Source organism: Anolis carolinensis, chromosome 5, assembly GCF_035594765.1.
Source record: "Anolis carolinensis isolate JA03-04 chromosome 5, rAnoCar3.1.pri, whole genome shotgun sequence".
In the NCBI taxonomy this organism is placed as follows: Eukaryota; Metazoa; Chordata; class Lepidosauria; order Squamata; family Dactyloidae; genus Anolis; species Anolis carolinensis.
Window position 1 is genome coordinate 189,351,078 of NC_085845.1, and position 11,778 is coordinate 189,362,855.

The following is an 11,778-nucleotide window of genomic DNA, read 5'->3' on the forward strand; positions in this document are numbered from 1 at the left end:
AGAGTCTTGCTAAAGGATCTAAAGATTTCTAAGGAAAGCATTCTAATCAAATCTGAATAATCAAATCCACAAAAGTCAAAAGCATAAATGTGGAGGGCCAACTGTTAACTCCCATACCTAATACATATGAGCAGTGAGAAACGACTGTGGAAACTGCTTTACAGCAATCTAGCACTCTTGAGATGTGTTGGACTACAACCCCTATTATCCCCACACTGCATCAATTTTAGGGAAGTCTGCACTATAATACCATAAGTGCTTTAAAACCAGGGGCTGAAGGAACAATGAGGTTATAATCAAGATGAGAATTTTAGCTTGAAAAAAAAAAACCTTGCAGTGACACACATGCAGACAAAATGTGAAGTTGTGGGGAAAGGGTAGGCAAGATCCTGGCTGCAGACGTTGTTGGAGTACAACACTCACCCGCTTCTTAGCCAGCATAGCCAACAGCACCGAAGGAAACAAACTGGAGATTAACAATATCTGGAAGGCCACAAGTTGTCTCTCTTGGCTCCATTTGAGCCTAGAAGCAAGTTTTGGGGACATTTCACTGTTGTGATTGTGTGCCTTCAAGTCATTTCCAACTGATGGTGATTCCAAGGTAGTCATCTGGGGCTTAGAGTATGTGATTCATCCAAGTGGGTTTCCATGACCAAACGGAGAGCCGAACCCTGGTCTCTAGAGTCATCGTCCAACACTCAAGCCACCCTGGATCATATAACACAAAGATACGCACCCAAACACACACTTGGTTTGGGAACTTCATACTGAAAGCTTTGAGGTAGATGTCTTGGTGAAGTTGTCAACAAGTGACAAAATATAATCCTCCTGACCAATTTATATTAAGCATTGCTCTACTTATGGAAACATCTAGCATTTTCCCCTATATGGTTCTGTTAAACTGTGCAAAGAATCCAACGGATCTTTGGATCCAAATGCTAAAAATTTTTTCTTCAAGGGCATGACGCAGGCAGCTAGTTCTCTATATACTCTATATTAACCAAGGGTTTGCCACCTGACAACATGATGGCCATGATCCAACTGTGTCATGCCTGTTGAAATCAATTGTTTTAAGCACACTTAATTCTATGTTGGACTGCGGAGGGTGCCTGCAAAGAGCCTTGGATCTCTTTTTAATTATAACATTGCTCCCTTCTCAAGGGTGTTTATAATACCAATAAAACATAATCCGCTAAAGGCTTCAGTAGACTGAAAGGAAGGTTACACAAATAAAATAAAAATAAACTGACACGCTGCTTATCACCAGTCACCAAAGAACCACCATCAAATCTTCTTACATTCCACACATATGCACCTCTTGATTTCGAAAATGGTCAAGAATCAGCTTCAGAGGGCTTCAGATTTTCAGTGTTACCAATAAAATAAATTATCCTGAGCCATAAAAAATAGAAGCTCAATATCTATGATCTGAGAATTTGGGGTCAACTAAATATGCAAAATATTGTAAGCAAGAGTTTGACAACAGACATCCAGAACTCAGAGCTTGGAGGAATTGGACCACAGTGGAGTGTTGTGTGGTTTTCGGGCTGTATGGCCATGTTCTAGCAACATTTTCTCCTAACGTTTCACCTGCATCTCAAGTGATTCCAGCTGTGAAAACCTTTGACAATGTTGGGCTACAATTCTCAGAATCTCACAGTCAAGTTGGGAGTCATAGTTCAAAAAATAATTTTTCCAAACTCTAAACATAATTCTGGTTGTTGTCTGTTGCAGGTTTTAGAAAGGGTAAATCAGGTCAAGAGTCAAACATTCCACTTGATGTTGTTGGACTGCAATCCCCAGCATTCTTTACCATTGGATATAGTAGGGAAGAGCTCAAAGGTTCTTTTAAACCATTGTATCTTTTGAGGTAAAAGTCAGAAAGCTGATAGCAGGGAAGCTGGTGCAATTGCATCCTTGAAATGAAACAGGGGATGCATCTACACTGTACAATTACAACACTTTCACTGCTATGGCTCAATATTATGGAATCATGGGAAGAGTTTGTAGTTTGGTGAGGCACCAGCACTCTTTGGCAGAGAAGGCTAAAGACCTTTGAAAGTGACAACTATCTTGATTCCATAGCATTCAGCCATGACAGATAAAGTTGTGTCAAGCTACACTAATTCTACGGTGAAGATGCACCCAGTGATAAGGTACTGATTCTTTAAAGGGAAAAGAGAAATGTGACAAAGAGCTCTGTGAATGTGAAAAAAACCACAACTAGTTTCACATTCCTGGAGCTGTTCATGAAACAAAATGTGCCTTGCAAGTTTTTTTACATCTGGAAAATGGATATCCTAGAGCTACTGATGTTTTCTTGCAAAAATAAATGAAAGCATGTACTTTCATCCATCCTTGTAAAGCTGTGTTTAAAAACCTTGTATAAATAAACAGGCTTATCCATTTATTTCTCCTCCCGGCTTCTGTCCCTATTTGTTTTGTTGGCGGCAGCAGAAGTAGTGAGATTTTGGACACCCCCCTCCGAAGCCATAGATTAGATCAGCAACTGGGAGAAATCTGCCTCATCTACTACCACCCTCACAGTCGGAAGAAGAGCTTGCAGATGATGCATTTATAAAGGCTTATAAAAGACTATGAAATGGCAGCACATGCTATATGAAAATGCTGCTCAGTATTTCAATGACCCAAAGAAGTACATGTGCTGCAACCCAGAGACACATGTAAAAATCTCCTCCTAGGATGCATCTACACTATAGAATTAATACAGTTTGACACCACTTCAACTGACATGGCATAATGTTGTAGAATCATAGACATATTTTGATGAGACACCATTATTCTTTGGCAGAGAAGATGGAAAGTCTTGTAAAACTATAACTCTCATGACTCCATAATATTGATTTAAAGTGGCGCAAGCATTCATTCTAGATGCACCCTTCGAGGCAGAACACTGCCTCAAGTAACTTTTCCTCAGGAAAACATATAAAATAAGGATAACAGTTGGTGCCCTTCAAGTGGGAGCATAATGCCTTTCTCACACCATGAAATAAATCCCAGCAGCCACAACTATTTCACGGAGAGTCCAGTCAGAGATGACATGATCTCCTGAGCACATCGTCAGGTAAATTAAGTGTTATGAATTGCTGGCTGCTAATAATAAAGACTAAGGCAAGCAATGGAAATAAGCAGAGTCAACTTTTGAATAATAGTACTTCTAAGCCAGGCTGGGATATGCTTACAGCCTGTGGGAATGGCAGTTCAGTGCAATCCTTGAGCTCCCATTGACATATTTTCTCCCAACTTTAGCCAAACACGCAACAAAATTCATTTTTCAACAAAAAATACTGTTCTATAGACCTTTGAAACATTAAAGAATGCTGTTTAAAAGACTCCAAAAGAACAATATTGTGATCTGGCATCACTTCTGGATGGCACAATGGTGCCTGCAAAGATGAAGCCCCAAGATCGGTGAAGCCAGGGCATGATCACCTCCACTCTGAGCATGTGCAGAACACCTGCTCTTCTTTATTTATCTCACACCCTTCCTCTGAAAGCAGAGATAGGAACTTCTGAAGCTTCCTTATTCTGAGTCAGACCCTGGGCTCATCTAACTCAGCAGTTCTCAACCTGTGGGTCCAAAGGTGTTTGGGCCTACAACTTCCAGAAATCCCAGCCAGTTTATCAGCTACTAGCTGTGCCCGGCCACGCGTTGCTGTGGCATTGTCTGGTGGTGTTGGTGAGAAATTGTTGAGGTAGTGGTGGTATTGAATGTCTGTTGTATGGTTGTCTTTATGTTTAGTATGCACACTGAAGTGGATTATATGGCAGTGTGGAGTCAAGATAATCCAGTTCAAAGCAGATAATATAAGATTCTAAATGGGTTATATAGCTGTGTGGAAGGGCCTTGAGTCTACACTGCCATATAATCCAGTTAAAATCTGATAATCTGTGGAAGAGGCCTAAGTGAGGCCTAACTCTGCCTGTCCCCTGGGCTGAGGAGGTTGCTAGGAGACCAAGTGGGCGGAGCTTAGCCTTCAAACTGGCAGCAATTGGATAAAAACTATTATTCCTCTCCCTGTAATTAGGACTTTATTTTTCTTTTCTTTTTTGTTGTATCAACCTAGAGCCGTGAATGATGGGTTGTGTTGTCAAATTCCGAGCTTGGAGGGCTTGTAGTTTTGTTGTTTTGTCTGCTGCCCTGATGCCATCACTCTTTTATATATATAGATTAGGATTTCTGGGAGTTGAAGACCAAAACACCTGGGGACCCACAGGTTGAGAATCACTGATCTAACTCAATACTGTCAGCTCTGGGTTTCAGGTAGGATTGTTGCCTAGCTCTTCTTGGAAATCCCTGATATAATTTGATGGTCTCCCTTTTGGAAATTAACCAGACCCATCCCTCTTTAGTTCCAAAATTGGACAAGAACAGGTATGTTAGGGGGCAGGGATTCAGGGCAGGATTATTCTCTCTGGAGAACCAGCATGGAGTCGTGATCTAAGTGTTGGACTGCAGCTCCAGGGACCAGGGTTTGAATCCATGGAAACCCACTGGGTGACCTTAGGTGGGTCACACTATCTAGGTCCTAAAAGAGGCAACAACACACCCACTTTGATCCAATCTTACCAATAAAACCTTATGATTGCCTTTGGTCAAAAATGACTAGAAGACCCATAACCACTTCTTTTATGTTAACAACAATCCTGAGAGGTGGGTTAGATTAATAGAGGAGCTCTATACCAAAATCACACAGGCTTGCCAATAATTTGGATTGGGATCTTTGGTCTCTCACCCTTCTAGCCCTCTAATAATTAAAAAAGCAGGCATCACTCCTAGTGTATAACACCAAGAAAGCACGATTTCTAGAGCTTAGCATCTCTTTCATAAGGATTAGTTACGCAAACAACTAATGGATAATATCCCCATTGGCAAACATGGGGGGAAATAAGGCATCTTGAAACACTTTTAACTCACTTAGGGCATCCTCCATATGTGTTGGGCTACCCTGCCCATCATCCTGTGTACCAACTGCTGTGCTGTCTGGGATGATGGGGATTGCAACTCACCTGAACATAGCAGGTAGGGACAGGCAAGTCTAAGAAAAGGCATACAAAAACTATGGGGGAATAAAGGTGTTGATGTTTCTGCAGCCATCATAAAGATTTTTGTGTAAGACGTTAATGTGGGTTGTGTTTGGATTTTCCTGAGTATTAGGGAAAACTATCCAAAAGCAGCAGAGCATTCAAAACATGCAAAAACAGGATGCTTACAGTTGAGCATTCAGCTCACAACAAGCAGAGTATGAAGTGCCATGTGGCTTTAACAAATTTAGAGCTTAGGAGGAGTTCTGTCTTTAAGATTACAAAAAGTTTATTTACAAAAATAACTACATTTCTTAATAGTAAATAACTGGGTCCTTGCTACTTAAAACTCCATCTCTTATAGGGTTCAAAGATAGGGAAAAATCTCTAAGCACCACATCTCTCCTCCTGACACACAAGCAGCTGAAAGGAGACCTGAGGGCCATGTACAAATATGTGAAGGGAAGTCATAGGGAGGAGGGAAAAAGCTTGTTTTCTGCTGCCCTGCAGACTAGGATGTGGTACAACGGCTTTAAGATACAGAAAAGGAGATTCCACCTGAACATCAGGAAGAACTTCCTCACTGTGAGAGATGTTCAGCAGTAGAACTATCTGCCTTGGAGTGTGGTGGAAGCTCCTTGTTTGTAAGTAGAGGCTGGATGGCCATCTGTCGGGAGTGCTTTGAATGTGATTTTTCTGCTTCTTGGCAGGGGGTTGGACTGGATGACCCATGAGATTTCTTCCAACTCTAGGATTCTATGAGAGGTCTCAATACTGACAGCACACACACAGAGATGTAAATGTAGAAAGTCAAAGACAAAAGGCATGCATCTGCCAAGTATCCATTCTACACAACCAATTAGAATGAGAGCAGAAACAGAGAGGAGAGAAGAAATATATACACATTCCATCTCTCATTCAGGAGTCAGGGGGAGGGATTTCCCCCAGCCTATTCTAAGCCAACTAACTACTCTTTATTGAGGACTGCAGACTTGGGCAGTGTGGGGTTGAACTCCATCAGGTTGGCCACAACAAGGTAAGGTACCACCGGATTCTCTCCATGGGTGCATCCACACTGTCGAGTAAATGCAGTTTGACACTGCTTGAACTGCCATGGCTCAATGCTATGGACAAATTGAAGTTGTAGTCTGACTTCCAGGGTCGTTTCCCTTTGCTGTCGAAGAGCCTCTCCAAACTACAACTCCCAAGATTCCACAGCACTAAGCCATGGCAATTCAAGCGATGCCAAACTGCATCCATTTGACTGTGTGTGCAGAGGCACAGGAGCCCCACTCCCATTGACCACCCCAAAGCCCACCTTCCCCATAAGAGGCTCCTGTCCTGGGTGACACTTTTCCCTTCTCCCTGGGAGTAAGACCCAATGAAACCAAGGGCAATTCCTGCACTGCAGTGCAGATCACGTAGAATAAATGACTTTTTTTTTGCAGTCAATGTCGAAGAGATAAGCAAACACTATAAATGTTCAAAGCATAAAAAGAGGTATGTGTATTAGAGCATCATGCAAAGGCCACAGAAATAGTCAGGCCTCTCTGAGTACAGAGCTATCTTCTTTCTATGTCAAAAAGATAAGCAAATACTATAAAGGTTCAAAACATAAAATGCAATATGTAATTTAGAGCATCATGTACATACAATAACGAAAATAATAATAAGTACAGTCAACTGTTGTAATACACAGTAGTATCTTCCAGACTGTAATGTTTAAAGGAAACTGTAATCATCAAGGCTTAAATGTGGACTAGAGTCAAAACATATCAAGTAGTCTCACTATTTAAACAGTTTCTGAAGACTCCAATTGGATTTGGCAACCAACATAGTATAAACACATCCAACCTTTGCAAAATAATATTTGTAAATAGCAGAGTCTCACTTATCCAACACTCGCTTATCCAACATTCTGGATTATCCAATGCATTTTTGTAGTCAATGTTTTCAATACAGCGTGATATTTTGGTGATAAATTCGTAAATACAGTAATTACTACATAGCATTACTGTGTATTGAACTACTTTTTCTGTCAAATTCATTGTATAACATGATGTTTTGGTGCTTAATTTGTAAAATCATAACCTAATTTGATGTTTAATAGGCTTTTCTTAATCCCTCCTTATTATCCAACATATTTGCTTATCCAACATTCTGCCGGCCCGTTTATGTTGGATAAGTGAGACTCTACTGTATATCTTTTAAGACTTCACAGGTATTGAAAAGCTTATTCTAGAAGAAAAACCTTGACCAAAAGTTCTTTTGATTCTTTGAGATCCTGTGTTGATGACATCAAGTGTATACAATATCTCTTGAACTTATCATTATCATTATCATTTTTTTTTTGCAGTCGCCAGGAAAAGTGAGCCCTAAAAGGGACCCAAAGGCATCCTTATTGCTCTCTCCCTCCTTCCTATCCATTATGGGAAGGAGAAACCGGAAAATCGGTTACTAAAGAGTGCCTTTTTCTCCACTCCATCCCGGCGTGTACACGTGTACCCACGTTCACACACAGACGCGTGTCCCGCCTCCTTACCTCCGCGTCCCTGGCATCTCCGGCGTCTGAGCAAACCAAGTCCGGGCTTTTGGGAGACGATTTGGAACTGCTCTGCTCGCCTTTCCTCTCCGATATCCGAATCGTTCCTGGCTTGTGGATCAAAGATGCCACGGAGCCATTGGGGGGGAGGGGGTCTCTCTCTGCAGTGGTACCCCTTCTCCCTCAAATATCTTCCTTCCCAGGGCTGCCGGCAGAGAGGAAGCTGCAAAATGCGGGTCAGAAGCGAAACGTCCGCACACAGACCCAGCCGAGCGATGCTCATTCACGCCGCCTTCTCGCCTTCGCTTTTTTAAAGCAGCAGCAGGAGGAGGCTCTAGGGCGCCACCTGCAGGCCGACCCGCTTCATGGCGTCCTCTGCTACTGGAACTCCTCCAAAGCGAGATGACAAGAGGGTGCAATTAGACCGTGAATAAATGCAGTTTGACATCGCTTGGGCTGTCATGACTCAGTGCAATGGGATCCTGGGAGTTGGAGTTTGGAGAGGCACCAGCACTCTTTGGCAGAGAAGGCCGAAGACTTTGTAAAATTACAACTCCCATGATTCCATAGCATTGGGCCATGGCAATTGAAGTGGGGTCAAACTGCATCAATTCTACAGTATATGTTGGAAGGATATGTACAGTATATGTTGTAGAGCATAAGCATCCTGTGATAATGCTGCATGTCTCATTAAGAGCCACATCCACTGTTTTAACGTGGTGAGAGGTATTCCATACTGGGCATGCTTATTCAACATCAGAGTAGCAAAGCGCAAGGGCAGATGTCTTCACTATATTTGGTTCTGTGCCAGTCAGCTTGTGTATAATGTTATTTCTAGCACCCACTTTTTGCTAGGAGCCTCTGGTGGCCTAGGGGATAAAAGCCTCATGACTTGAAGGTTGGGTTGCTGACCTGAAAGCTGCCAGGTTCGAATCCCACCCGGGGAGAGCGCGGATGAGCTCCCTCTTTCAGCTCCAGCTCCATGCGGGGACATGAGAGAAGCCTCCTACAAGGATGGTAAAAACATAAAAAAAAACCAGGCGTCCCCTGGGCAACGTCCTTGCAGACGGCCAATTCTCTCACTCCAGAAGCAACTCCGGTTGCTCCTGACACGAAAAAACAAAAAAACAAAAAAACCTTTTTGCTTGATATTCAAGCAGTGCTTCTTGTAAGTCAGAGCATGGTCCAGGGTAACTCCCGGGTATTTTGGTGTGCTGCAATGCTCCAGTGGGATTCCTTCCCAGGTAATCCTCAGAGCTCGAGATGCTTGTCTGTTCTTAAGATGAAAGCACATGTCTGCAGTCTAGATGGATTAGGAATCAGCTGGTTTTCCCTGTAATAAGCAGTAAGAGCACCTAAAGCTTTAGAGAGGTTCTGTTCAACCATTTCAAAACTCCCTGCTTGAGTGGTGATGGCACGATCGTCAGCATAGATGAAACTCTCTGTCTTTTCTAGGAGTGGCTGATCATTTGTGTAAATGTTAAACATTGATGGAGCAAGCACGCTCCCCTGAGGCAGGTTGTTCTTCTGTTTTAGCTATCTGTTTCTCCAACCCTGGAACTCAACAAAAAGCTCCTGTTTTATAGCAGCTATCCCAGGTCTGGTGATATCTTCCTTTTGTATAGCAGTTAGATTGTTTCATCTTTATAAGGAATGATCCTTATTGGCATGTTTCTCTATGCAGAGGAATCGTGCCAGAGATGTTCATGAATAATCCATGGCTTCACAGCTATTATATATATATACTAGCTGTGCCCGGCCACGCGTTGCTGTGGCGAAGTCTGGTGGTCTGGGAAATAAAGTATTGAGGAATTGGTGGTAGTTAAGGTCAAGGGTAAAGGTTTTCCCCAGACATTAAATCCAGTCATGTCTGACTCTGGGGGTTGGTGCTCATCTCCATTTCTAAGATGAAGAGCCGGCGTTGTCCGTAGACTCCTCCAAGGTCATGTGGGATGACTACATGGAGCGGCGTTACCTTCCCGCCGGAGCAGTACCTATTGATGCACTCACATTTGCATGTTTTTGAACTTCTGGGTTGGCAGAAGCTGGGGCTAACAGTAAAGGCTCACTCCGCTCCCCCAATTCAAACCTGTGGCCTTTCGGTCCAGAAGTTCAGCAGCTCAGCGCTTTAACAGGCTGCGCCATCAGGGGATATTATTTCCTAAAGGTTGTGAATATACAATATTTCTGATTGGTTTTTTTTGTTTGTTGGAGGCAAGTATGAATGCTGCAATTAGGAAAAATGATTAGGATGTAATGTCCTTGCAGCTTTAAAGCCTGGCTGTTTCCTCCCTGAGTGAATTTTTTTTGTTGGGAGGTGTTAGCTGGCCCTGATTGTTTCCTGTCTGGAATTCCCTTGTTTTCAGAGTGGTGTTGTTTGCGATATTTTATGTGCTTCTACTGTCTGTGGCCCTGAGAAAACAGAGGATTTTCAAGACTTTGATGTTGGGAATACTTTGTTGGGAGGTGTTAGCTGGCCCTGATTGTTTCCTGTGTGGAATTCCCCTGTTTATTTACTGTCCTGGTTTTAGAGATTATATTGTTCTGCATTATTCTATCCCAGTAATTATTTCATATTAAAGAAGAATCTCACTTATCCAACATTCGCTTATACAATGTTCTGGATTATCCAACGCAGTCTGCCTTTTCATAATCAATGTTTTTGTAGTCAGTGTTTTAAATTCATTGTGATATTTTAGTGGTAAATTTGTAAATACAGTACAGTAGAGTCTCACTTATCCAACATAAACGGGCCGGCAGAATGTTGGATAAGCGAATATGTTGGATAATAAGGAGGGATTAAGGATAAGCCTATTAAACATCAAATTAAGTTATGATTTCACAAATTAAGGACCAAAACATCATGTTAGACAACAAATTTGGAAGAAAAAGTAGTTCAATACACAGTAATTCTATGTAGAAATTACTGGATTTATGAATTTAGCACCAAAATATCACGATATATTGAAAGCATTGACTACAAAAATGCGTTGGATAATCCAGAACGTTGGATAAGTGAGACTCTACTGTAAATACTACATAGCATTACTGCGCATGGAACTACTTTTTCTGTCAAATTTGTTGTATAATATGATGTTTTGGTGCTTAATTTGTATAACGATTACCTAATTTGATGTTTAATTGGCTTTTCCTGAATCCCTTCTTATTATCCAACATATTCACTTATCCTGCCGGCCTGTTTACGTTGGATAAGTGAGACTCTACTGTATATTTCTAATCTTAGATTATCTGCTCAGAACTGGATTATCTGAGGCCCCTTCTTCACAGCTGTATAAAATGCACACTGAAGTGGATTATATGGTAGTGCGGAGTCAAGATAATCCAGTGCAAAGCAGATAATATAAGATTATAAATGGGTTATATAGCTGTGTGGAAGGGCCTTGAGTCTACACTGCCATATAATCCAGTGCAAATTAGATAATCTGTGGAAGAAGCCTCAGTGAGGCCTAAATCTGCCTGTCCCCTAACTGAAACCTGGCTGTCCCTTGGCTGGTTGCTAGGCAACCAAGTGGGCAGAGATTAGCCCTCTAAACTGGCAGCAATTGGATAAAAAAATTATTGCTCTCCCTCTAATTAGGACTTTATTTTTATTTTCTTTTTGTTGTATCAACCTAGAGGCGTGGATGATAGGTTGTGTTGTCAAATTTCGAGGTTGGGGGGCCTGTAGTTTTGTTGTTTTGTGAATCGCCGTGATGCCGTCACTCTTTTATTTATATATATATATATATATATATATATATATATATATATACATACACACACACACACACACACACACACACACATATATATATATATATGGTTAAGCTGCAAATATATTTTAGTTTATTAAAATTTCAGTGGCCCAGCTGATTAATTTTTATTTGTGCATTGATTTCCAGCATTTCAATGGGAGCAGTTTCTTCAATAATCTATCCATGAAGTTAACAGGGAAATGCTTTCTGGTTCATCTCCAAAAGAAATTTTCTTTGCGAATCGGTGAAGCATCATTTACAATTGAACCATTTTGAATGTCATAATACTTGCTTATTTTGACTTCTGATGGGACAGCTTTGAACAACCACAGCAAATAGTTTACTCTGTGAAAAATATAATTACAAGATAATTGTTTCAGGTTTTATTGTCTCTCTGTATGTTTGTGTTTTGGTTCTTTCTGGCATTTCACTGTA

The 11,778-nt window shown here is 41.5% G+C and overlaps 1 protein-coding gene across 1 annotated transcript in view; it reads right to left on the bottom strand.

Moving 5' to 3' along the window:
* Positions 1-7,902, bottom strand: part of rerg (RAS like estrogen regulated growth inhibitor) — a 119,587-nt gene extending 111,685 nt beyond the window's left edge. The window contains exon 1 of the mRNA XM_062983131.1: positions 7,589-7,902. The gene's annotated coding sequence lies outside the window, so the exon portion shown is untranslated. The remainder of the gene's footprint in view (positions 1-7,588) is intronic.
* Positions 7,903-11,778: the final 3,876 nt, after the last annotated feature.